Consider the following 26,401-nt stretch of genomic DNA (forward strand, 5'->3'; position numbering starts at 1 on the left):
ACTTGCATAGTCCAAAAACCTCACAAACCCAGAGATTTTCCTTAGCAGATCTCATTTATAAATTAATATTTAAAGAGAATAACAAATGCTTATTTAAAGAATGTGCCCAAAATCTGTAACCTTACACTCATTTCTTAGAGAACTGGATTGATTATAGTGGCTTTCATGTGAAAAAAAATATTGATGCAAACAATGTCTGCCAGCGGTGCGTGAGAAACACTCCTTTTATTACACTGAACTTTGTATTATTAGTGATGTTTCTAATAGACATCTTCAGCCACTGATTAAAAAATATTTAGTATTTTCTCAACTCGCTCTCATGGAATGGTCTTTTCAAGTGGATCTGTCATTGTGGTTTCCTGGATTACTTCAGCCTTGTTGGAAAGCTTGTAAATTCCCATGGCTGATCGTAAGCTAAGGAAGGAAATAAAAAATAGTAAATACCACTTCAGTGGTGTAAGTCCTTTTCTTCTCTGTTTTGGCTGAGAGTGCATTTTAGGAGATTATTATCAGTTTTTACACAAACTTCAAAACAGTTCCAGCTGGGAATCCATCCGTATATCCATTTTGCACCCTCAATTAAACTCCCTTCCACCAAATCGGTCTTCACTAAAGATATATACTGGTAGACTAACGTTTGGCTGAATTAAGTGGGTCTGGGCTGCTAGTTTATTTTACAGGAGTACTTGACAGTACCAGTACAATAAATGGATGAAGCAACTGGAAAGAAAATCACTCTTTAATATCATATTGCTTCCTACAGCTACAGAGCAGAATGTGTGAAAGAAAGAATAAAATAAATCAGATGATCTATTTCCATGTGCAGTGACTGGATATTTAATATCTGCTGTCTTTTTTATTTTTTCATTTTCTATCGTAGATGTTTTAAACACTGAAAACAAAATACATATATAATATTCTACCACACAGAGGAATGACTGCAGATCGGGAATACCAGAGTCCTGAATGCTTTCTCAAGTTGCACATCTTTTTGCACTCAGATCATGTACTAAAATTGCTTGTGCTACTTACTATTTGTATTACTGCATATGAGATCAGAATACAGTCCAGCACAGTTTCAGAGAGCATGAAATATACAACAAGAACTATTAGTTACTGAGTCCAGTTTTAGTTTTCATAAAGCACCTGTCTCATATGCTGTAAACAATCCCATGACTCCTGGAGAATGTGAATAATAGATCATGCCCTCTGAACAAAAGATCCCAGATTTTGCTGCAGTTGTTCCAAGAGAAGATGTAAGAAGAAATTCTGCCTAGCATAATGCTGTTAGAGGAATATTGACGCTGAGGTGACCCAGTAACAGCACTCAGAGCTGATGAAGAGATTTAAATGGTGCATTCTGGTGAGGAGTTCAAAAGTCAGAAGTCATAACCCAAAATAATTGTGTATACCGGAAATTCAAACTATTTCACTCAGGGTCAGAGTAATGAACTCATGGAATTAGTTGCCAAGTAAGAACATAGAAACAAGTACTGCAATCTAAGTGGCTTGGAGACATCTTGGCACTTTTATGGAGAGAGAAGGGATTAAAGGATATAGTGACAAAACAGAAAACTAGGGGTTAAGAGAAACTTCAGGGGGGACAAGCCTGTGAGGTCAAGTGGCATTTTCCTCTCCAGATATTTCTCTTATGTCATTCTTCTCAAAGACGTCACGTCAGACTGAATAAACAATCACTAAAGCTTAGATGAAGAATGGACTTCTACTGGATTGAAACAGGGATGAAGCAGCGCTATCTTTTCCTCTGCTCCATAATAGAAGTAACTGCTAACATACAAGAACAGACTTCTTTATCTATATACAAAGCCATGCGTTTGACCCACTCAATCTAATGTAGCACATTAGGTTTTCTCCTATCAGTCTCTTCCTGTAACCTTATCTTCTCCAGTCCCATCGGAATACCACAAATGACCAGATAAAAAAATTAAACTGAAATAGCTTAATGTCAGAACACAACACAGCTGTCTAATATACCCTTCATTGGTGACGCAGTTCTTAAAGACCAGTAGTATTTCCATACTACCCAAGACATTTGCAGTACATTAGCAAGGACATGTCATATGCAATTGCAGGAACTACTGTATGTATCATTGTTTTAAGTGATGAAGAACTAATAAAGGCATTGTTTTAGACATTTTTACCCTGCGCTCCTTTTAGAAGAAAACCTGTTCTTGTTAAGAGGGTGCATCAGATATAAAACCATTTCAACTGAAAGCTACATGCTTATATAAAAAGATGTGTGAAACAAGGTGCTTTTTTTTACTTAATGTCAGGTATCAAAGCAAGACTGTAGTAAAAGTTCTTACTGTTGACTCTTCCAGAAATTGTTCCTACAAGTGAATTAATTCTTTTACATTTTAGCTGCTTTCCTTTGCCTTGTGCACGAGTTGACACAAACTGCAACAGTTGAGGCACATAAAGACTTCTCTAACCAGCTTTGTACTGATCTGTCCCCAGGACACGTGGGATACTCAAATATTCTGTGATACTAGCTCACTGCATTGCACTCCATCCCAGTTTGCTGAGTGAGGTTCTAATTTCTTGGTCTCCAATGTACCTGCAAAAAGAAGATTCAAGAAGGACAGTAGGTAGATTATGTCAGGAGTGACACTTACCGTAGAATTATGAGTACAATGGTAACGCTATCTTGGAACCTGACTTTTCTCAACAAGACAAAGCAAATCACATTTTCCAGGAGACAGGTCCACCTGGATACATATCATCACTATAATCACTCAGCCATTTATTTTCCAAAAGGTGTGGGGGGATCCCTTTGCTGATATTCTGTGAAACACACAGTTGTGTCTCAGCAGACTCGATGATGCTTAACTGGGTTGTCTCCAGATCTTGCTTGCTGACAGGCTTCCTCACAAGCAGAGGCACTGACTAGATTTTGTACCTTTCTAATGCTGAGGAAAGTCCGTGAGTCTGCCTGATACATGGCAGCAGCATGTCGGGCCAAGCAGACAGATTCTTCAAGCAATACAGGAGCTTGAGTGGGAGCTGATTCAGGTCTTTGACTTATTTCAGGAGAAAGTCAAAGCAAGAGAGCATGGCGTGGATTTGCGTTCAGGCAAGGGGATTTGTCCAGAGGTAAGAAAGAAAAATTTCAATAGTTTCCTGAATTGCAGGGGTTCTAACTGGAGCAAATCTTTGAACTTTGGGAGCATTGCAATCACTTCACCAGAGATCCAGTCATTTTTTACAAAAGGCATAAAAAAGATTATGTCTTATGCATTTTGCATAGAAACCAGCTTTGTCAACTCAGATCCTGGGATATGGCACTAAGGAACATTCCTCTGACTCTGCCCACAGAGATAGCTCTGTAACAGCAATTTCCCCAAACCCTTCAGCTTTCAGCTACCACTAAAAACTGATGTCAAAATCTTTGCAGACTGTCTTATTAAAACAGGCAAACGTTTGTTTTTCCTCTCTCATCTTCTTAAAAACATTATAGAATCACACTTTCTTAAAACATCTCTGAGCTGCCCTAGAATTTCAACTAACCTACATTTGTTTCTAACCAGCGTCAGTCTGACACCCCCTGCCTATCTCTTCTGAACCCCATAACACTATATAAAATGCCTTCAAAACATCTAAGTGTCGTGTAATGGAGAAACTTGGTATTTTGGGACTGATAAAAAGATAATTCAGGTTATAATTATACCATTTACCCCACATAAAGCCTACCCCTTACAGCATAAAACCATTCTCTCAAATTTTAATTTTGTTTTGCTAAGCCTAATTTGCCTTCTAATTTAATCTACAACTAATTACTTTCAATATTCTGAGATCTTAGGGCATCGAAGCTTCCCCTTAATTGAATAGAACAATTAATTATCGTTTAGTATTCCATTAGAAGCTATGCATTAGTAATATTTTGTATTCTGAGAGACAACCGTTACACAGACAGAAACACATTTGTGGATAGATATTTCATAAAAGTAGATGCAAGACGGAGTTTACCTATCTAGACCTCTACAGTCTCGATTCTTAAAAAAAATTATACAGATGCCCAGGCAAGGTTTCAGCAGGTTGAAGAAGGCAAAGTAAGATTTTCATCTCCTTCTCCCTCTCCTTCCACTAGTGTGATTAGTTGCAGCACATGGGTCCCCAACCGCACACATCCCACAGGTCATCTATCTGGTAGCCACAAGGCCGGCATAGGTGCAACAGGCAGGACACACAGTGTGTCGCTCCATCCTCACCTCCACACACAGCCTGCCCGGCACCCAGGCTGTACGGGGCTTCCCGTGCCTGGCAGCTGCGCGGACACCATCCGCACAGGGCTCACTGCAGGGCAAGCAAACAGAAATATGGATTTTTAATTGCTCGCTCTGGTTTCACTTGTTGTGTTTGGTGTCTCACTGCTGCACAGGCTCTCTCCTACCCGCTCCGTTTTGCCATTTTGGTCCAAGACTCTGCCAGCCCTGTAGAGGCACATCTTTAATGGAACGACTCTCATGAGCATGTCTGCATACAAGATCAGCGCTCAAGCAAAACAAGTTAGTATCCTCTCTGAATCCTCCCATAGCATTGCTATGTTAAAGTGATTTGTAACAAAGGACTTGAAGCTCATTATTCAATAATGGGTGTCATTCAGATTTCAAATTCTATCTGGTTCTGTTAATTACATGTCAATGATTTTTTTTTCTCCTTTTCCAACAGAAAAATAAGGTGCTGCCACTGGCAGTCTGCCTGAAAGGTTCAAATGTCAGGGCAGTAATTTTGAATGGAATGGATTTGACTCAACCGATGTGAGAATAAAAATAGCTATTAGAGATTCCCTGACAAGTTGCTGTGACAGGGAAAAGCTTAGAACTGCTTTCACCCGCCTGCCTGTATGACTTTGGCTTTGTCCTGAATGGTACAGCACAAAATGCAACACCAGGAGAATAAAAGAAATGGCCTAAAATCCCTGTGGCTTTTCCTATGGCAAGGACTAATGGTTCCTCCTTTGCTTTCTCAGGTGAGGAACTGACAAGGGAGTAGCACAGCCTCGCCTCAGCCCAGCACTGAACGCCGTGCACAGGGGCTGAGTGCGGTGGGCCATGGCCAGCAGGACATGCTACTCCTGCAGAAGGAAGGAAGCCAGAAAGGGCAGTTCTGCACCTGCCAGGGAAGTCCTGCAATTTAGATACAGTCACTGCAGGAAAGCATGAGGGGCAGGACTGGGCTCAGATCAAGCTTCCATTGAGCAAGTTGTCCACTGTAAGAGCACACAACAGCAACTCAAGCTTCTGACAACCCAGCCATATAGCTGACTTCACTGCTGTACTGATTATTTAATGCACCTTTTATATTTATCTTCTACGTGGCTTTTAACTGCTCTTTCTCATCCAGGTTATATAAAAATAAATTTCAAGCACAGGAATGATTCCACACTGGATAGTTAACGCTACTTCTGGTTTGCTACTTCTGGCTATCAATAAATGTCTGATGATGGACTGCTCCTTATCCCTCCTGAAGGCTCAGGGACACACCAGGAAAGCAAGGAAAACAGGAAAAATTAAAAGACAAAAAAAAAAAAAGAAAAAAAAAAAGGAAGGAAGAAAGAAAGAAACTAAAATCCTGGAAATACACAGAGTCAAAGTGAAGGCTTTAAGTCACTTAAAGTTATTTAGCCCAGACAAGTCAATATTATACAACTTCAAGTCCCAACTTCTCTCATACACAGCAATAAGTTTCCCATGGCATTTCACTATAACAGCACTGAAGAAAAGTACAGCAGAGGAAGTATCCCCAGGGGGCCAATTCTCCTTTTGAACATGTTCACCTTTTTCAGCATCAATTTCATTTGAAAATTTAGGACGACAACATGTAACCTGACCTGCCTCCAAAGAGACCACAATTTGCAATGTGTCAGGTGGCTACTTTTGATGAGCAGGAGAGAAGGGGTGAGAGAGCTTTCTCCCCAGCACCCCCAGCACAGTGGGAAAACAGCCTCTGAAGACTTCCTATCAAAAACCTCCATTCAGGTACAGCAGAGGGGGCAGAATGAACAGGATCACAGGGTCAAGGCTGTTTTGCCTCTTTGGAGCACACCTCCCCTACCGTAAAATAAGAAAGGCCACCTTGACCTTCAGTGTAAAGAACTTGAACAGCTACAAATTAGAAATGGTAAATAAGAAATAGCCATCGTTATTCAATAAGGATTCAAGGAAAAGGTGAAACCTGGGTTACAGAGATAAATGAGATGACTAAAATTCTTGGAGTAGACTGCCCCAGGAGAGGGATATTTGAAATCAGGGGCTCTGTATCCTCTCCCTCCTCCCTCAGGGGCAATGGCATCAGGAGGTATCAAATATGCTGATTCCTCCTGTGTGTCTTCACTATAGCAACTGGTAACTAAATATTCTTGAATTAAAACAGACTGGAAAAGGTATGTCTCAATAAACACAACATAGTCGTGCCGTTTGGTCATTTTGTCAGCCACTTCATTTTTCCTTAATATCATCACTTGCAGGCTGCCTGAGATCTTTAAATAAGCAGCTGTGAAAAGCACCACAAAAATAAAAATAGGACATTTAAATAGTTTAAAGGCTTCCTGAGAAAAGTGTCTAGCTGCATAAGACCAGCTCATGTGTCCAGAACTGTGTCACATGTTACAGACAGTCCTTTAAGCATTGAAAGACTGTGCCCAGTCTTCCTCCATTATGTGTTTTACTGACCTTTTATGGCTGCCTTCCTCTATTTATATGTATCTGTTTTCCATCTATCATTATCAAAAATCCTTCCCCATCAACGTTTTCAGTTCTCCTGCCATCTTTCAAGACTTTTGCTATAGCCAAGCTGCTATGATAACCTGGCTTCTCTGAAGGCACTGCCTGCAGCTAATTCTATGCAGAAAAGCCACCAGCCTGGAAAAGCAGCAGGGAAGGTTCAATTAAAGGCAGTACAGAAGACATGCTTCATGTGCGACCTCTCTCCTGCTCTCCAATGACATACCAGCCTCCTTGATCATTCCTACAGATAACAGCAAAAACAACAAATGACACGGAAGAAAACAACTTGTCAAAGTAGATGATGACCTGTGCCACCAATTTCCCTGTTAAAAGGTTGGTTTTGTTTCTTACTGGCACTTATTTTCCACTAGGGATATACCAAGGCTCAAAATTCTCAATCTGTTTCTGTTGTCAGGCAAGAGATCACTCTTTCAACTTTTATTTCTGTGGTGGGATACAGGATTAAACACAAAATTAATGACCAAAATCCTTTTGCCACCTGAAAGGACAAAACTTGCTGTTGAATATTTCCAAGTTCTTTGATTTACACCTCATCCTCCCAAAATGTGTTTTCAATTGTCTCATTTGGGTATCTTCAGGCTTTTCCAGGTTCTTTCTTTCTCTGTTCTTCTTTTTTCCCATAACCATAATTACACGAGGAGAGCAGCATAACACTGTTCCCATAAAGATGAAAGCCCTAGAGAAGTGGTATGTTTAGTACCTTTCAACAAATCTAAAAAGCTTGAGAAAGAGAAGATGAGGAGAGAGAATTCTCTGTCAATGCACATTGTTGCAGTGTAAGAAAAATCACCTAATGACTGTCAGCCTTCAGGTTTACTTGCTTTGGTTAAAGGCTTATGACACTACTAAGCCAACATGGTCTGAATTATGTTCCAGGTGAAATGGTCAGAATCCTTCTGCACCATTACATGCTCTTACCGTCCCAAAGAGGACAGCCTCTCTCTGCTCGTCCATACACAGATTCCCTGTACCTGGCTCTGTACAGAGTCCCAAGAAAGTCATTGTAGGAACAGTGTTCTAGATTTCTTAAACAAACAGTATACATTGGAATAGTTACTGCCAAGGATTAAAATAACGTCTAAGTGATTTTTTCCAGGCACTCAATAATACATTACTTTTTTCATCCAACAGCCTTTCATGTGACACTTTTATATAAAAGTGTCTACAGGAAATAGCAAACTTTCCTTTTGCTCTTCAGGTTACATGTACCCCCATAAAATGCAAATGCTGAGTGAAATCATTGAACTACCTGACACTTAAAAATGAACACATCTAAGTATCCTGCTCAAGATCAAACAGTGGCTCCCAGCAGCTAAATGTGTATTTTAAACATTGGATAACTGATTTGCTTCCTGGCCTCCAACTGCCACTTTTAATGGGGAATTACACAGTGAATCTTTATTAGCAAAGACCATGGGCATTAGGAGGTCAAACAAAGGTGGTTTCCATTTGCACTTGCGCAGTGTGATGCTCAAGCCTTCATCTTTGTGCAGACTTTTAAAACTTGAAACAAGGACTGGGGGCTGTCACAGAGACAAAAAATGTCAAGGAACACACAATCCTGCAGCACACCAGAGCCTATGTGCTTTCTACCAGACCTGTAAGAAAGTAGCAATAGCTGCTGGGGAGCGCCAGCCAAAAAAAACCAGAATCCACTTCTGCAAGGGCTTTTCCAATGACATTAAAATGTTTTAAATCATCAGAGATCTTTCAGGATTCTTTTTCTTCATCTTAACATTTCAATAATGATGTAAAAACATCTATTGCATTCAGATCTCCCTTTCCTCTCTCCAAAGTTTTAGGAGGGGTGGTTTTCCACAAAAGTAAAAATGAAAAAGCCAGAAAGTCTCAAAACCAGTTTGCAAGTAATGCCTTTATCAGCAGTACATACAGAGAGAGGCACACGGAGCCTCTGGCACAACACGGAGTTCCCAAAGCTGAACTCAATGGACACTGGCTGGTGAGGCCTGCAATTCCTTATAGTAGATGCTTTGATGTCCTCCTGTGCTGGGCAAAAGACAATACAAAGCCCTCTAGCTAAGTGGGAGCAACTCATGAGAAAGCAGCTAAGCTTTCCTAAAAAGCAGCCTTCCTAAAAAAGGACCCATCATTTTCCTCTTTCATTCTTGGTGGACAGAGGTGTCAGGGCTGTGCTTCTTGCCCTGTCCTTCCTTGTATGCGGGGGCTTTTTTTAAGCAAGTCTATCATAGACAGAAGACTATCATAGTTTTCTTTCCTGTCATTAAAGAGAAACGTCCAACTCTTCAGCATACTGACTGAAATCACCTGGGAGAACAATGAACAAGAGCCACACTGGGTGTGCAGTGCTACGTGCCAATGGATGGGAAGGCCACATGCCCTTGGGCTATACTGGTTTGCTGCCAGTGTGCATTTTCACTAGTGGCTACACCACCAGCAGCCGCAGTGCTGCAGCTCACCATGCCAGGGACACAACAGGGATACAACTGCTTGTGGGGTGGCGTGTGTGCTGGCTCTGTGACATGATGCCAGCTAAAAACTTTGGGACAGGAACAATCTGTTGGGGCAGGAATTTCTTATGTGCCCTTTGCTAGCAGAAGAAATCAATCACAAAGCTACATGTTGGGTACAGAGAAGCTTCAGGCTCTCTTCATGTCTGCTCCCTCACTGCCAACTGCGGGAAGAGAGCAGTTGCTACTATGAAAAGGGACTTCATATTTTGCCATGTTCCTTGTCATGTTTTTTCACCCCTAAGGCCTTATCCCAGTTACTACGGAAGTAAATTGGCAGTTAAGAAATGCTGACAGTTAGGAGTCCTATTGCTGCAGGGCTGCTTTGTTGCTCAGTGTAAATAGTCAGTATATTTTATGTTTACTATCAGACCTGCAGCCAGCCACAAAAGCTACACTTCCAGGCTTGCAGTTGTAAGGGGATATACCACAGACTGGGCATGCAGAGGTGACTTCCCAGAGGGGATGCTGAGATGCCTGCTCTTGTGTCTTCCCTGAGTGCATTCAAGGAAAATACAAGGGTTTCAGGCAGCTGGGATAGAGTCTGGTTCTTTTGCACAACTGATCCAGCTGACCAGCAGTATGAATCTTAAATTGTCAGAATTTATCCAAAGAAAACATTGGTAATTTGAAATACCTTGTCCCAAACCTGCCCCAGGTCAGAAGCTGGACCCAGCCTGGATTCCTGCTTCAAAGCTCACAATCCTAAAAACTGAGATCCCAAACCAAATAAACCAAATTACTCCCTCCCCCCCCCCCCAATAATAACATTTTCAACAAACCAGAAAGTTTGTTTTCCACCACCTTGGAATGTGCTTCACTGAATAAAAAAATGAGAATCTTGGCAAAGATACCAGAATTTTATCACTTACTTTTTCCAAAAGAGTCCTGCAATATTTATTACCTGCACAGGATGAGGATAACGGAATTCATTCTAACATTTCATCCAGAAGAGAGTTCCTGAGAAAGTAAGAACATGTTTTTTCATGAGTAGAAACAAGAGAAACTTGATTGAGACTTGGCCAATTCAACTTTTTTAAAAGCTTATCCATTTACAGTCATTGTATAAACTTCATTTCCTCACATTCAGGATGTGCACCTGACAATCCAACCACACAACCATGCAGTACTTTGAAGTAAGGGTGAGCCTGCAGTCAGGCAAACAAATTGTTTCAGCTCACATCTCTGTTCTGGAGTTTTTGTCTTTCTTCAAGAAACAAGTTGGATAAAAGCAAATCTCTTGAGGGGAAAAATATGTTTCCATTTAGTGAGGGACCATCACTTTATCCATCCTCAGACTGAGAAACAAGTAGCATGGAGCTCTAGGACAAGAAAAGGAATGCCCAAATGCTGAACTAGCTGATGAGTAGCATTTCTATGGGAAGGCAGGAAGAGTACCAGGGTGCAAAAAAGTGACCTCTGCAGCCCACATGAGCAGTAATGCATTGGGTTTTCAAAGAAAGCACATCTTGGGTGTACAACAGGAAAACCATAATTCCTTTTGAAATAATTCCCAAGAAAACCGACAGCACTTTTCAAGCCAAAACTCCCACTGAAGGAAGAAGCACCATGGGTTACAGGAGAGATTCAGAGAAGCCAGGCAGTAGAAGAAGGGACCCAGCAGAGCTGTCTGGATTCAAGATTCACCTGCCCTTTCAAAATCAGCCCCCATTCCCAGCCAGAAATAGACCTCTGAGATGTAACAGAGGAAGGGGCAGACAGAAAAGGAGGAATTACCCTCCCCCTAGCCCATGCTAGCTTTGCCTGCAGGCACAAGCAGGCCACAGGGTCTGTGAAGGAATAAGATACATGACCAGCTGATGACATGGCAGAGATTTAAAAATAACACTGCTGATTGGAAAATGTCAGTGTTCGCTACGCAGGACACATTCTTGGGGCTAACTGCAAAACGTTTCAGAGGTTCTTTGCGGGGCGAGTCTAGATCTTGAAAGGTGGATAGCAACAGCAGATCACTTGGGGAAAAAAGACAATTCTCAGGTTTATTCAGTCATCCTGAGGGTACTCTGAAACTGCCTGCTATATCAGAGCTGCAAAAGGAGAAAACACCCAGGTCTCCAACATGTGCATTTCAACAGATAATTAGATCTTATTAAAGTGTTTAACTATACAACAAAGGAGCTCAGGAGAGCCAGACTGTTCAGGATTAAAATTGTTCCAGAACTTGGACATGGATATAGCTGAAGGAAAAGCCACTTCTACACAATCCAAAATAAGTTGTAATGAAATTGTTTAGGAAATATCTTGTTACTTTGCACACACTGAATAATGAATAATTTCACAACTTCCAGTGCCTGTACTTAAGAGAAGCTTTTACAAACCAAATTCAATGGGTTCTGCTCAAGGGACTTTCTTGCAACACTGTGGAACATGCAATATTCACAGGTATTGCAACATCTAATTGCAAAATAAAGGCTGTTTTCCTCCAAACCTCCTCATGCCCTCCTTTCAGCCAACGGTGACAATGTTACATGGGGATAGTTTTCTTTTGGGTTAGTGAGTTGAATCATCTCAATAATCATCTGACAAACACCCAACACATCCAACTCAATAGCAGGATTTCCAGGCCAGGAGCTAAGAAGGGGAGCAAGACCTCTCCTGCCAGTAATACTGAGCTGTTAGCACAGCTACTTCTGACACTGCAGTGCTACTCACAAACTGCTCAGCTCTCTCCTTGGTTAAAGGGGAGAGTTCTGCAAGTCAGTACTGCGCCCAGGAGCTCCAGCCAGGACAGGAAAGCAATGCCGCATTTACCACATGCATTGTGGCCATAGTTACAAAGATCAGGGAGAGGCAAAGTTTTCATGAACACACGTTGGCCCAGAAAAAACAATTATCTGCGAGTGACAAGCTAACAACGGGAGCTTTTAAATATGCAAGCTTGAGACAAGCACAGCAGTTCATGACCACTGAACAATGAACAGTGGGTGTCTTGAAACAAATTACACAATGCAAGGTTTGCTGGTACCCCTTCCTTTTCCTCCATGTCCTTAGTCAGTCCTTATGCTCTGATCATCTTTCAATGCACTGGTTTTCTTCTATATACTCTAGCCAACTTCTACCTCTTCCTCCAACTTCCATGTCAGAATCATTGGGAATGAAGCATCACTCTGCCTTCTTACAGAGAGACAAAACACGACACTGAAACAGTTTATGCGATAAAGTGAACTTAACTTCTGGTGATAATAGGACAAACCCAGTACGTTTCAGAAGAGTTCAGAGTGGGACCCAGCTGAAGGTTAAAGGGCTCTGGAGGACCCCCCCAGTCCATGGGAGAGTGACACAGCCAGGCTGACCTGCTGGCTGGCAGCTGCAGATGGAGGACTCCTGTTCCCTGTGCTGTCATTCCCCCCTCCACTGTGGTCCCACTCCAGGTGCCACCTATGCAACTCAGCCCCATCTGTGGCAGGAGCCCTACTAATTATCCACTTCAGGTTGTTAGCACGGCAGAAGACTTAACTCCAGTTGTTAAGTCTTACAGACTAAGCAGGTTGAGCAAGCCATGGTAGTGCACCAGAGCTGATGCAGGGAAAGCAGCAGGAGAACACAGACGGGAGCAGGAAGGTGGAAGGAGCAGGATCGCTCCCTCTCACCTGATAAACTGAGCAACATCATCGAACCATATGTGACTTCTGCTGGTGAGGCATGTACCAAGTCTCTGTATCTGTGTAATTCTGTCATTGGGCACTCAGGCAGTCTCCAATAAGAGAGGAAGAGGTTACCTGATCAATCAAGTATTTCCTTCAGCTGCAGTTCTGTTTTCCTACAGGAAGCCCTGGCTTGTATAAGCCACTCAAGAAGCAAACATCAAAGAAGTCCTCTATCACTTAGTCAGGGTAATAGACTGTACTTGAACTCTACTCAGTGAATTGAAACTTCTTAAGCTGAGAGCTGAAGTTAAATTTGTTATTCCTGGCAAACTGCCCAAAAGGAAATGGATCCAGGGCAGAAGTTTGTTTGTTAGATAGCAGTGAGAGACTGACACTTCTATAATATGCTACAAAAGCAGGGAGAATAGAAAGAGTTGTTGAAACTACTGATTGTTCTAAGATCTACTCTTAATGCTGCATTGGTTACAAGACCTCCTTTTAGTAATTGGCAAATAATGGGATGCAGAAAGCATGAAACATCAGTACAAAGGAGTTTGAGCAAAGATTCTGCACAGGAGGTTGATTCAAAAGAATAGGAGGGAAAAGCACACAATCAGCCACATTAGGTTTTTTTAACAACTAACATACAGTTGTTACTTCACAAACAGGTTGGGATCAAAGATGCTCCTTCACTAAAGGCACGAGGTACTCAATGCCAGTTCTGTCCACCAGGCCCCTGCGTGCCCACACCCTGCCCATCAGTGCAAAAAAGGTGGTGCAAGGAGCTCTCAGTTGTTTGATAACATACACTACAACACACACTCCAGTGTGCTGTCCTGTAGATCTGCTTACCTACATGTCTAGAGGTAGCTAAGCTCATGGACTCTCTGCCATACTGTGCTAGAGAGCCTCAGTCAAGCCAAGTTCTAGAAAGCCAACAGAAAACTTGGGCTTTGGTGAACAGGCAGCAAAAATGGTTTCACCACACTGAAATTCTTTGCTATGTTCTTCAAAACAAACTGCACCTGACGGTCACACCTTATGTAAAAACATCACATGAACTTTATCCAGTCATTCTCCCAGGTGGAGATCAATTAAGATATTGTCTTCTAAATAAGAAATCTGAAGTTGCATTTTAACTTTTGAATTAATGAGCATTACCTCTTTATTAGATATTAACAGTAAAAATATTCCATGGCAACATACCATTTTGGAATCTCCTTTACTGTCAATAACTTATAAGCTGCTTTAAAACAGACAATTTAAACTAATGAAAACCCCCAAGAGGAGCAAAAGCAGCGCATTTACAAACAATACCAAGAGACTTGATCTCTGCCGGCATTTTTTTAATATTTCTTTCTACTTCACTATGCCTGGAGCATAGTTTAAAGAGCTGATTAGGTACATAGATTTAAAAACAACTCCAAATATGAAGAAGTGCTACTGTGCACATTTGGTAATGACTCATCCAAAGTTTATTGCACAGATTTTGCAATGTGGAGGAATTCTAAATATTGTTATATCCCATTCCTTGGCAATTTGTTCCTTTGGTAAAACATTTTATTTGGAAAGACTTTGTCTAAAGGTTAAACAGTTCCATGTAATCTATGAATGAAACAGAAAAGCATGCTTAGATGTCTGGTCCCAACTGCCAGTGTCCCTTACCTGCCCAAACTCCCAGGCTGCACAGACACTGGCAGCTCCCAGAGTACATTTGCCACCTAGTCCTAGCCTTCCATATGGACAAGGCAGGCAGGGATCCAACCACCAGACCTTCCACAGATGCAGAAAAGAGTTTTCAGCTGTTTGGACCATAAATGCTGACTACAGATTACCTTTCCAAAAAACCCAAAGCACATGGAAGCACCCTATGGAGCAATCTGAGGCCACAAACTGCCAAACTGACCCATACTGGCTCTGCCATACACCACAAGAAGAGATGCAACTTGAACACTGTCCAAATACAGTTCCTGTAGTTTCTGCCTGGGCCTTGGAGAGATTGCCTCTTGGGAAGGAAAGATTAATCAGTAAGCATTTAGCCATAATTAAGTGAATAGGCTACTGGACAAATTTAATAGCAAATAGAGAATGAATGATTTTTATACCACAAGACGACAAAAAAGAAAAAAAAAAAAAAAGCAAAAAAAAGCACCCTAAAGAGAAACAGGAAAGCATGAAATCATATTTTGGCTTTCTGCACAAGAGCTACAGAATAAATCATATGCTGTTGATACATTGCTTTTGGATTCTCACCCAATAGCGATTATGATCAAATCTAAAGCAACTCTATGTAAACGCAGAGGAACAGGGCTAGTAGAAACTGTTTGGTTCTTCAAAGCCAAGACAGCTGTAAACAGGTAACACCTTTACCTTTAAATTAACAGTTTTAGCTAATTGGGTTGTCACTTTTCCAAGCTGCAAAATCACTAAAGCATTTGCCTCCTAAACTCAGGGGAAAAGCCTCCAAGGACCATGAGTCAGCGAAAGAAACTGTTTTGGGTCCCATGGCAAAGAAAGTACTTTTGCACTCAAAAATAGATACGTTTCTTGTGGGAAAAAACAGCCCAGCTCCTTCCTCTCCCATAGATAATAATGCAAAATGTCAGACACCTCCCAGGCTCTGTTCCCCGGAGATCAATAGCATTTCAACGATTACTTTGGTGGGTTTTTCCCTTAAAGGTTAACTTGTATCTAATCACAACTCATGACCCAACCGCCACCAAATACAGCTCATTGCTTATGGGAGCATGAGGTGTGGGATATAAGGTTGCCGCTGGCGTTGAACTGCTACGGCTGGAAAAAGCAGCAGGATTCAGGCGCTCGGAGGACACAAAGCTGGGACGGGAAGGCAAGGCCAGGAGACATAAAGGTTGGGTGCAGGGGAGCAGGCAGTGCCTGTGTTCAGCACACAAGAGCAAGGGGCTTCAAAGCAACAGGGATGAGCTGACGTGCAGGGAAAACCTACCTGCATGCTTCTGTTTTCATTTACGCAGCAGAAAACCCATGGGATTCATTTAATGTGTTGACAGTATGTCCTATAGGTTGGGGGCTGTGCAGAGCGACAGTGGATTAGTGCACTGCTAAATCTGGTTGGCTGAATTTAGGTTGAAACAGCAGAGCAATGTGGAGTAAAACCTCTTTACTTACAATATTCAAGGGTAAAAAGCATGCTGTGCATATACCTTTTTAATTCAAAGGCTTTCAAGCAGTGGCTTCAGTGACTCTAGTGTAAGAGCACTTGCGACCCTTGCACCGTAACAGCTCTGACAGTGCTGCCCAGCCACAGGACTTGTGCTGCTGGCCCCCCTATCCACTGCAGTGCAAAGCAGCACAGGTTAGCCTGAGCCCTGCTGGAAAACTGCAGTCCCAGCACAGCCAGAGGCTCTGAGATCATCTCACAGCATTGTTGCAACACCACCCTGTTGTGCCACAGCATTGCAACATTGCGTAAGGCCACAGCTGATCACGAGTCACTACTCATCCTCAACCCTTCTGGACCCCTCAGTGCTGCATGTTACACCTGCATTAACTTTGTGCCACCATTTGCAGACAGTGATCTCTGGGCCAGAGACAGAGGCATGGGCAGACAGGCGGACACTCCCCAGAAGTTACTCTGGTCCATTGTTCTCATTTCACTGGATAATTCCTACATCAAATACCCCAAAAAAGAAAAAAAAAAATCCCAGAGAGACAGTTAAACTGAACTGCAGGCTGTGTGCTACCACGGCAGGCTCTGCAAAGCTCTTGCAGTCCCCGGAGAGTTAGGAAAAGGGGGAGGAAATATCACAAGAGATGGCTTCACTTACTCACATCATTGGCGCAGACACACTTGTTTACATTTGATTGGCCTCATCTAAACTTTGCTGGAGGTTGACCATAATATTTACAAGCTAAAAGAACAATTATGTAGCTGAGAGCAGCTAGATGGAACAAAACAAAACCAGAGAGGCAGAAATCATGTCATTTGCGAAAGTCAAAAAACCAAACTGTGAGCCATGAGACCACACAGCTTCCCCACGCTATATAAATTTACACCACAGCACTATTTGTGCTGCTTTACTGCAGTATGGATGTTCTTTTAGTTTATAAACACTTATGGTGCTTATGTGCTCCATGTACTGATTTGTACCATAAAAAATTATATGAAAGGATATTTCCTATGCCTCATCTGTTTGTTTACAGAGTCCACCTTTAAAAGACCAATATTCTGTCCTCTGGGGCCTGTTTACAGTCTGCACCTGTGATGGTTGATTCATTTTGAATCTCATGGGCTGTATTTATTACATAACTGTTTTCCTTCTTTTAGACACCATTAATCTTCCTTCTGCCAAGATCCTCTTCCCACACCAGGCTTTACTGTACATTCCTTGCATTTTCATACTATGATGTCAGTCCAGAAGTGGAACAAAGATAAGAACGGCTCAAGATTTTCCTTCAAATGATCCCCTTTCTACAAAGCTATATAAAAAATAAAACCCCAATACTCACCATGGAATTGGGAAAGGACCAGGTCTGGGGATTTGTGACCCTCATACTCCATATCCTCATTTCCTGAAAACTAAGAGAACATATGCAAAATGATTTTGGAAAAATGACTGCAGAAAAACAGGGACCAAAGCAAGCACAACATGGCCTTCTAATCGATGGTAAAGCAACAAGGCAAGTATGTACGTTACATCTGCAAGTGTTTTGAATACAGTTTGTCAGCTATGCTTGAAAAATTATGAATTTTTTTCACACTTCTCAAGTTTTAGGAAAGTGAGATCGTTACATATATTTAACACCTTTTTGCCACTGTAAATGATTTTTTTATGTTTCAGAAGAGCAAGAAGAAAAGAATGCTGAGACTCAACTTCCACTAATTTGCATGTTTCAGAGATAGGACGGACTCCAATTTTTTAATTATGATCTTCATTTTATGGAAGAAAGAAACCCCTAATAATCTGGCAAATCACTACTCTTGGGCAAATGCTCACACTACTGTGGTTTTGACTCAAGTACTCAAAGTAGGTACCTTCCAACTGAGAAAAGGCCTCTGCCTTATTTTGTTACAATACTAGCGTTGTAAAGACTAAAGACTCCACATAACATCACAGCAGCATTATCAGAAGAGCAGCGCTGTAACATGTCTGGCTGTCAAATATCAACCTATAAAAATACCTAGGCAGCTCTGTTCTTCTCTTGGAGTAAAGAAGAGAGCTGTTCAAGCAGAACAATATTTGTTTTATTGACAGATTTTACTGTTATCTGTTACCCACCAGTGGGCTCCATTTGCAGTTTTCATCATAGAGTAATTGCTTATTAGAGACATTAGCAGGTTGTTTATTTGAAAACTATTATGCTAATAAGGAGCAATCATATTAGCAAGGTGTGCTCTTTACAACTTTATTTGTTTATCCTCAGGGACTAAACTTCTGAAACCCCAAATCTTTTGTTACGTATTGAAAGATTTGAAAGTAAAATGTCTGAAGTTTTTTTCATGTCTGAAAAATTTGTCCAATAATAATCAGTAGTTTTATTGCCATCGTAAATAACAGGAGCTGTCTTTGACAGAAAGATATTCATAGGATTGAAGGCCATTCTATACACAACCATTTACTTGCTAAGCAGCCTGGAAAAATTATGTTGCTGCTGTATTTGCATATTTTCTTATTATAAATGTTACCACAGCTATAATATACCGAGTTTAGTATATTATTAAGCCCACAGGAAAGGAAGAAACTAATTTTAGCATAACTTCTACAGCTCCAGGAAAGCACCTGTTTGTTTCCCTTATCCTTTGAGCCTTAGGGGGTTTCTGACCTCACACGCACCAATAACGGCCCTTTATGATATCCTAGATGGGTTTAGTTATATTTACACATCCCAAGATGTCTAGCAAACCAAGAGCTGCTTACAGCACATTTACACTCTTGCAAGAAAATGCTTTCACCATTGGCACAGCTGGAAGTTCTTGTTATGCTGTTGCTGTTTATTACTTTGCTGTGCTGGGGGTTATTTGTACTGTACACAGCATAACTTTCAGGCAAAAATGAAAAAAACAGTCTTGCAATGGGTAGTGCCCACAAGCATAGTAGAACTGCAGTGATTCCAACCTGACTGCATGCCAAAGCAGCAACGTTTATTATTTACATTACAGTAGCATACAGATCCACATTTGGGATCAGAGCCCAATACTACCAGGTGCAACGTAAACATGTAGGTGAAGAACCTCCTGACCCAAGAAGCTTTTAATCTAAAAAGATGACCAAAAAACCCCAAACAAACTATCAGAAAAAAACAGAAAGAAAGCAAAAAATGAAGAAGAGCAAGCAAACAGCAGAGCAGGGGAAGGAAAGAAGGAAAGAACAACTTGTAAGGGGACTAACCAAACAGCTCACCTCCTGCCTGCTGGCTTCCCTTGGCAGTACCTGAGTGTAGGATGAGGCTTTGTGTTAAGTAATTAGACAACTCTGTGTAAGAATGGAAACAGAATAGCTGGACTTTGTTATGCAAATATATAGCTGTTAAGCACTGTAAGTATCCCAGTGTACTTCCTATCTCCTTGTACATTTCTTTGTACATACAGACCTGCATATGTGTACATGTACGACTCATGATATAGTTAAGCTCAGTTCAATCTTATTGCAGTATAACCAAAGCACTGAAAAAGGAGGTAACAATGCAGAGCATCAGATGTTTTGTATCAGAATCCTGTGTGTTCATGGGCTGGAGTACAAAGCCAGCAATCCTGGTGTATTTTGGAAACTCTTCAACCAGAAATTGGGTAAGCACACCTGGATAACTACCTGAATTTTCACTTCACTGACTTCAGATGAGAAGCAAGGGCCAGAAGCAGATGAATTCTTACAGCAAAACTAAAACTCTTCTCGCAGTAGCTTTTGTCACAGTAACCACAAAGGAAAGAAAAATACATAAAAGGCACAACGCTAAGTTTGGAAGCTTCAGCCACTCTTCCTGAAAGAGACCTATCACTTTACATAATACTTTACAAATCAATGCTTTCTTCAAAACATGTCTATTAACAGTAAAACTTGTAGACCTGGCAGCCTCCCAGTCATAGTGCTGCCTTTGTGCCAGAGAAGTCTCTGAGTAAAGGCTGCTTTACCCCACAGCAAGGCCAAAGAGTTCCTGGGGCTGAAGGCTCAGCCAAGTATCTGTGCGCTGGGTGCCCTCCCAGCCAGCCCCCTGCTCTGCCACATACTCAGCCCCCCTCAGATATGCCGGGGGATCCCCTTCTGTGCCAAAGGACTACCCTGCATCTCTGGAGCATCAGGACAGAAGCCGGGTTTAGACAGCTAAGAGCACACAGAGCATGCGAGGTAGTCCCATATTTTAAGAGACAATTTCAGCAGGTCTGTGCCCATTAAGGTTCATCCTTTAAGTCTTCACTGTAAATTGTGTGCCTGTGCGTACACTTCATGCATATGCTTCAGTAGCACGCACGGCTCACAACACATGATCCAGCAGAACCGGGAGCAGGACAGTCCCCTCTGCTTATCCTCCCCTGCCCTGGATTTTGCAGGCTGCTCCATTTCGCCCTGCCAACACACAAGGGTGGCAGCCTAGGGGTGACAGCTTTCCAAACTCTTCCTCAGATACTTACATCAGCTGGCAGTAATTCTCAGAGATGGCAAGATGGCTAGATATTTACAAGTGGTGTTTATTTTTCTGAAATAGCATATGCAGTCAGCTGCATGTTCTCTTCATGAAAAAGCCTTGTGATCTGAATACCCTCAAGCCAGTCTCTTGTGTCTCTTGTCCCTCTTGATCATCTTCAAAAAAAAATAATAAAAGAACACTCTGCCACTTTATGGTGTGCTCTTACAAGCACAGTCTTGTTTGTTAGCACCTAGTGGGAGTACAAGGTGGCTTTGTGAAGAGCTATCTGTTTCAGCAGGTTTATATTTGAAGGTGACAGTAATGAATGGGATCAGCCTGTTCCATACTAGCAAGAGATGAGTCTCAGGCTGAGACAGGCAGTCTGGTGAGGCAGATCTGTGTCCACCTATGCCCCAGCACCACAGCTTTAAAGCCCTTCTCTTGGTACTCAGCCTCGCTCCAGGTTGCTGCTAAGGAAACTAGCATGTGGGGGTTTGTTTTGTTTTTCCATCTATAACCTGCTGACTGTAGCCTGGTCACAGCCTAACTTACAAGGAGAGCTGTACTGGCTTCACGCACAAATAACTACAAGTGAAGTAATATCAGCAATGCCACAGTAGACAGGAACAGATGAGCTGAGACTTCATAACACGCTCAGAACACCCATGTGAGGGAACAGAGCCAAGCTCAGGCAGCTCCAAAGACCCATGCTCTGCATGCCTACCACCACCTCTTGCGACTAGCGTGCCTGAACCTTGCTGCTTTTGCACAGCCAGAACATCTTCCCGCCTTGCACAAGAGAGCCAGGCATGCTCTGCAACCATCCACCAAAGCAGCAGCTCACCCCTCTGCTTCATCTCTGTGTGTGTTGGATGGAAAGGCAGTGTCTCACCAGAGAAGCTGCAAGTCTGACCGGGAAGTTCAAGATGTGGAGGGAAATGGGAGCATGACCTACCTGAACAACTGCAACGAGCCGTTGTGGCATACCTCAGAAGTTCAAAATCACTGTTTTAATTTTTGCCCAGTAAAGTAAAACTTGCACAGAATACATTGCTGAAAATAACTCTTTTTTCCTCCTCCTTTTGCTTGGTTGTTTTTTTCAGGTCATTTTTCGTGTCCAGCAAGAACACTAGAGGAGCAGGGAAGAGAAGGTGGGGATTTCTCTAGCCATTAGACTGGACCAAGCTCTGTAGGGCAGCCCCCAACCTCTCAACTCTCGCTTTGTGTTACTGCCCTGCCTTCCTCTTGGGGATTGACTAAGCAGCAGTGTTTGGGTTATGCGCTGGATGTACAATTAGCTCTCCATTCTTCTGTTCCTGCAACTCCATTAAATTTCCACTGGGTATTTGAAAATAAAATTATATATGTATATGCATACAGACACACACGCACACATAAAAAGAGTTCTTAGAAGAGTTTGCATCCTGGGAGGAAGCCAGCATTGATTCCTTTAAACTCAGAGTGACTCCTGATTTATGAAGGAATTCATGTGTCTGAGAAGCAGCAGTGGAAATCTGTCTTTCAGTGTTTCCTCTTATCACTCATCAAGGTTCTGAAGTACACTGACATGTCTGTAAGGGCCCTGAAGAAGCTTTACTGAAAAACCTTATTCCCATTAGCAAATCTGTGAAATTGTCCAAGAGACTGACATGGGAATACAGATAGATGTATCACATTCATTGATCCTTGCTACCCGGCTTCCTAGCTGCAGTGTTTAGCTCCCATACAGCATCACCAGGTGTTAAAGCCTGGGTATTTTATCCACTCTTTCACTTGTCACAATGCAGAATGAGTCTGTGAAGTATTCGTGCTTTTAAGAAAACACACAAGCTCCCAGGACTGAAGAGGAATCTGGCAAATGTGAGACTTGCCTGTTTGGGCGATGGCCTGACCTACCAGAGCAGTGAGGAGTTCAGGTAGGGTAGCACACACGCTGTGAACCCACAAATGTGCTGCTAATGTCCAAAAAAACGAGGCTGCTGCCATAAATCACCTTGTCCGTGAAAATATTCTGAAATGACATCATCATTCTCTATATTTGAGAAATAAACTATCCAGCTTCTTCAGCCTCCCTTAAACTTTGTCATAGACACAAAGAAAAAGGAAAGATAACAGAATTAAATGTATCTGAGAAGCCAATTATTTTTATCTGCCTGGACCTCTGGGACATAGTTCATGCAATTTCTCCTCAGCACCGTTCCCCTTCTTGGAGACATCACACTAGGGAAGTAAAGTATCTAATTTAAATGAGTGTCAAAAAATTGTCAACTTCTAAATTTCTGGAAGAGTTTAATATGGTGTTGGGGCTAAGCCACAAATTGGCACCCGGATCAAGTTGAGGTTTTTTTAAGGTCAGAATTGTTTAGGGGGGGGGGGGCTGAAGATGGAGCACAGACACTTGACTTGAACTAACTAGGACTGAAAGAAATATATTCAAAATATACCTGGATGAGGCAGGTTGATAAACTCCCAGGACAGAAATGTCCTTTGCTCTTTGCATTGAGAACAAAAGGGCAGGAATAGGGAACAAGGACATTTATATTCAGTGAGTGATGGGACACAAAAGCAATTACAAAGGTTGGCTTCCCCTTTACTTGCTTCTACTACTGCCTTTAACTGTCAAAGTTTCAAAGCAGATAGACCCTTGTCCTGCTGTCCCAAACATCTGGGGCTCACGAGTAAGAACTCTGCATTTTGTCCTGGGCAGCAGAGTGGTTTTCAGTGCTGAACATCAAATGCTCCCTGGGGCAATTTCTGGTCACTTCTGCTGGCACCTGCCAGAAAAGTACTGGCCTCTGCAGAAACTTCTGCAAACAAACCCTCCCAAACAGTGACAGCCACGACTGTGTGTATTACAAATGGTAAAGAAACACAGAAAGGTTCTTTTCTAACGAGAAAAAGGCTGTTGTCAAGTGATTTAATTTCCCTGCTAAATTGTATAGTAAAAAATAAATTGCATGTAAAGACCACATGACCGGGAATGAGAAGCCGCCTCCCGCTGAAAGCTTTCATTTGCCCTTTATCACACTGTTTTGCTTCATATTCTATAAATAGCTTGTGTGCACTGTTTTTCCTTTTGGCCTCATAACTATGAACTGGTTCCTCACTGGCTTTGCGGAGTCTGAAGAAAATCTCCAGAGAATGCTGTAAGCGTATTTGTTAGAAGCTCACAAGTGGATTAATTTCAAAACAGGGCTCAGTTGGCACATTTTAAAATATGTAATAATCAAAGCTGTTTGTAATAGATTCATCTCCCGCTGCAATAGAAATCAGAAATCAGAGTAGCTTGGTTTCTGCGATCTGATTTTAGTTACAGTTCGGCTGCAATTTATTTTTAGTAACAAACTGTTTCCCCGAGACAGATTTGGCTGCTCATTAGCATTGGGAGTCTTCTCTACAAAAAATATATTGTGAAATTTCCTTTTAGCTCTGACTAGACCTATCCATTAAAACACAAATTCAGTTCTGCAAAGAAAGAAAAGATTTTACTATCCATCTTGTCACTGACAGACGATAAAGACACCGGAAACAAACTGTCCTTCTTCCCTAAATATTTTGCTTAGTATCAGCACACAGTTTCCTTTTAAAAAGGCAGGAAAATCTGTTAATCTGATACATGTATTAAGACCTTATGGAAAAGAAGCATAATTGAAAAGTGGTTTGAATGAAAAACAGTAAAATAGCAGTTGTGTTGCACTTGTGATTTTATACCACTTAACTACATCAAAACAGAGGCTGGGGGAATCCTCTGCAGTGACTCCTCTAGATGGGTTAATATGCAGTTTGGGATCCAAATTATCCCCTTTACCAACTGATCTTTCCAGAGAGAGTTTAATCTGCTTTGACTCCCATTTCACCACTGGTGCCAGCCCTGCTGCTGCAATAGCAGCCTGTTTTTACATATTAATCGGTGCTTTCCAGGCCATTTTTTCTGCAACACCCATTCAAGTAACTTCCACACTTGTAATGTTCTTGATTTCCAGCATCAGAAGTGTCAGCATGGGTCAGGCCAAGGGTCCCTCCAGCCTCCTCCAGCAGGAGGAGAGCTTGTAACCAGCCCAGACCATGGTGTTTAATAGCCATGGACGCTTATTGTCCAGATGTGCTTAGTTGTGCTTATTAGCTCTTAAAAGTTACTCACAACAAGCAGAGGAGATTTACGTTAGCTCTCCCCTATAGGTGATGAAAAACACCTCCCCTACAGCACGCTGACAAACATCAGCAGATGGTGATCTTGACACAGAGCAACCTCGAGTCATGGTCCTGTGAAACGCAGCTCCTTATTGTGCCTCAAATTCTGGGGTAAAAGATGAACTCACTTCTGCAAAATATTTGCTTTACTGAAGATGAACTTTACCAGCTGCTCAAAGGAGCTAATTCCAAAACTGCTAAGTGTCAGAGTTCAGACGTACCATTTGGCAGATTTGGTGCTCTGTGGGTTTGGTTTTTTTTTAATTCTTTAGCTACTTCAGCTACTACTAATGAAGTGCCATGTTAGAAATTTTGCTCATTTAAAGTGTTTTCAAGGTAGTCAACCAATTAGGAAGGATTCCAATCTACGCCTGCCTAAAGCTTCAAGCACTAAAATGTCCTGACAGTTCAAGCGTTACACAGAAGTTGTAAAATCTCAAGGAAGTTATTCTGAACTTCTTTGAATTCCCAAAGGAATGAATACATTTCCATACAATTTTCCAGAAAGACAAAACTTTTTCCCTAAGAACAGAGTTTCTTTTGGTTACGTTCAACCACTATTTTCATGACTAACAACAAGAAATAAACCCCACTTTAAAGTAGGTATGCAATCTTAACTGTTAGTTGTTGTGGTGTTACGAAAATGCTACTGAAACAGGTATGAAAATTGCTCAGAGCAGTTCGTAGAGCCTTTTCACAGGCCAGTGTGACAACTCCAATTCACACACATTTACACACAGCTTTCACATATATGGCTATGTTTGATTTTGGAAATTATGTGAACTGGAAAAACATAATTTCCTGATGTAAGGGACTCAGCCTTCGTAGATTTTTCACTGAAATCACGCTAGCTGATTCAAGAATTCTTAGCCCCCTTCTTGTAACTAACATTGACCCTTAGACCCTGAAAGGTTTCACAGCTAATTGCCTGAGCCAGTGCACTGGCTTGAAAGAGAGGTCTTCAAATGATGGATTTCAAGAAAAAACAGAGATCATTTTATATCAGACTTCAGTGTACCTGCAGGCAATGGCACCCTTCTGCTTTGGATTTCCCTTATTTTGGTTGCCTCCATCTTAACTGCGATGTTATTTCAACAGGAATTCGGGTGCTTAGCTTCCCAGTGATGGTATCTGTAGTAGCACCACAAACGGCCCTGCATTCTTTGCATATTTGGTGGCATGCATCAGCCCAGTTTGGAACAAAAGCTCTTGTTTTGGATACATCACTGCAGACAGTTGCCTGGCCAAACTGTCTGCTTCCTTCTGAACTTCTAAAGAGAAATGACAGATCATTTTGTAGTTTTTAACAGATCTAGCTTCAGAAAACTTATCTAACATTGCCTAAATATGAGCTACATTTTGCAACCAGGTTTGTTGTTTTTTTTTTTGTATTTACATCACATTCTCCAGCAGCTTAGTACCCAAAAGACAAAAGGAAATCTAGACACATGCTCTAGCTATGGGAGGATTTTACTTGTAACAGAATCTAAATATGTGCAATTAACACAAGTCGAGCTGTTATTTGAAGGACCATTGCAAATGCTAATTAGGAATCCATATACAAAACAACCGCATACAAGTTTCATTTGCAATGTCTGGATATTCAGTATGGCTTACCTGTTCACAGTGCTGGTACCTCATGCAAAGAAACAGCGTCTCTTTCTTCCCATATGCAGGCTGCAATGGGGTAGAGGACAGGTTATCTTCCACGTATTCCTTGTCACAGACAAACAGGGAACAGAAA

The 26,401-nt window shown here is 41.8% G+C and overlaps 1 long non-coding RNA gene across 1 annotated transcript; it reads right to left on the bottom strand.

The window, feature by feature from the left end:
* Nucleotides 1–340: 340 nt before the first annotated feature.
* Nucleotides 341–26,401, bottom strand: LOC119157099. The gene is made up of 4 exons (XR_005107368.1): nucleotides 26,275–26,401; nucleotides 17,353–17,422; nucleotides 10,161–10,216; nucleotides 341–414 (listed from the first exon to the last, which is right to left on the bottom strand). It is a non-coding gene; the product is annotated as an uncharacterized LOC119157099 (long non-coding RNA).

Source organism: Falco rusticolus, chromosome 13 (genome assembly GCF_015220075.1).
Source record: "Falco rusticolus isolate bFalRus1 chromosome 13, bFalRus1.pri, whole genome shotgun sequence".
NCBI classification, from domain to species: domain Eukaryota; kingdom Metazoa; phylum Chordata; class Aves; order Falconiformes; family Falconidae; genus Falco; species Falco rusticolus.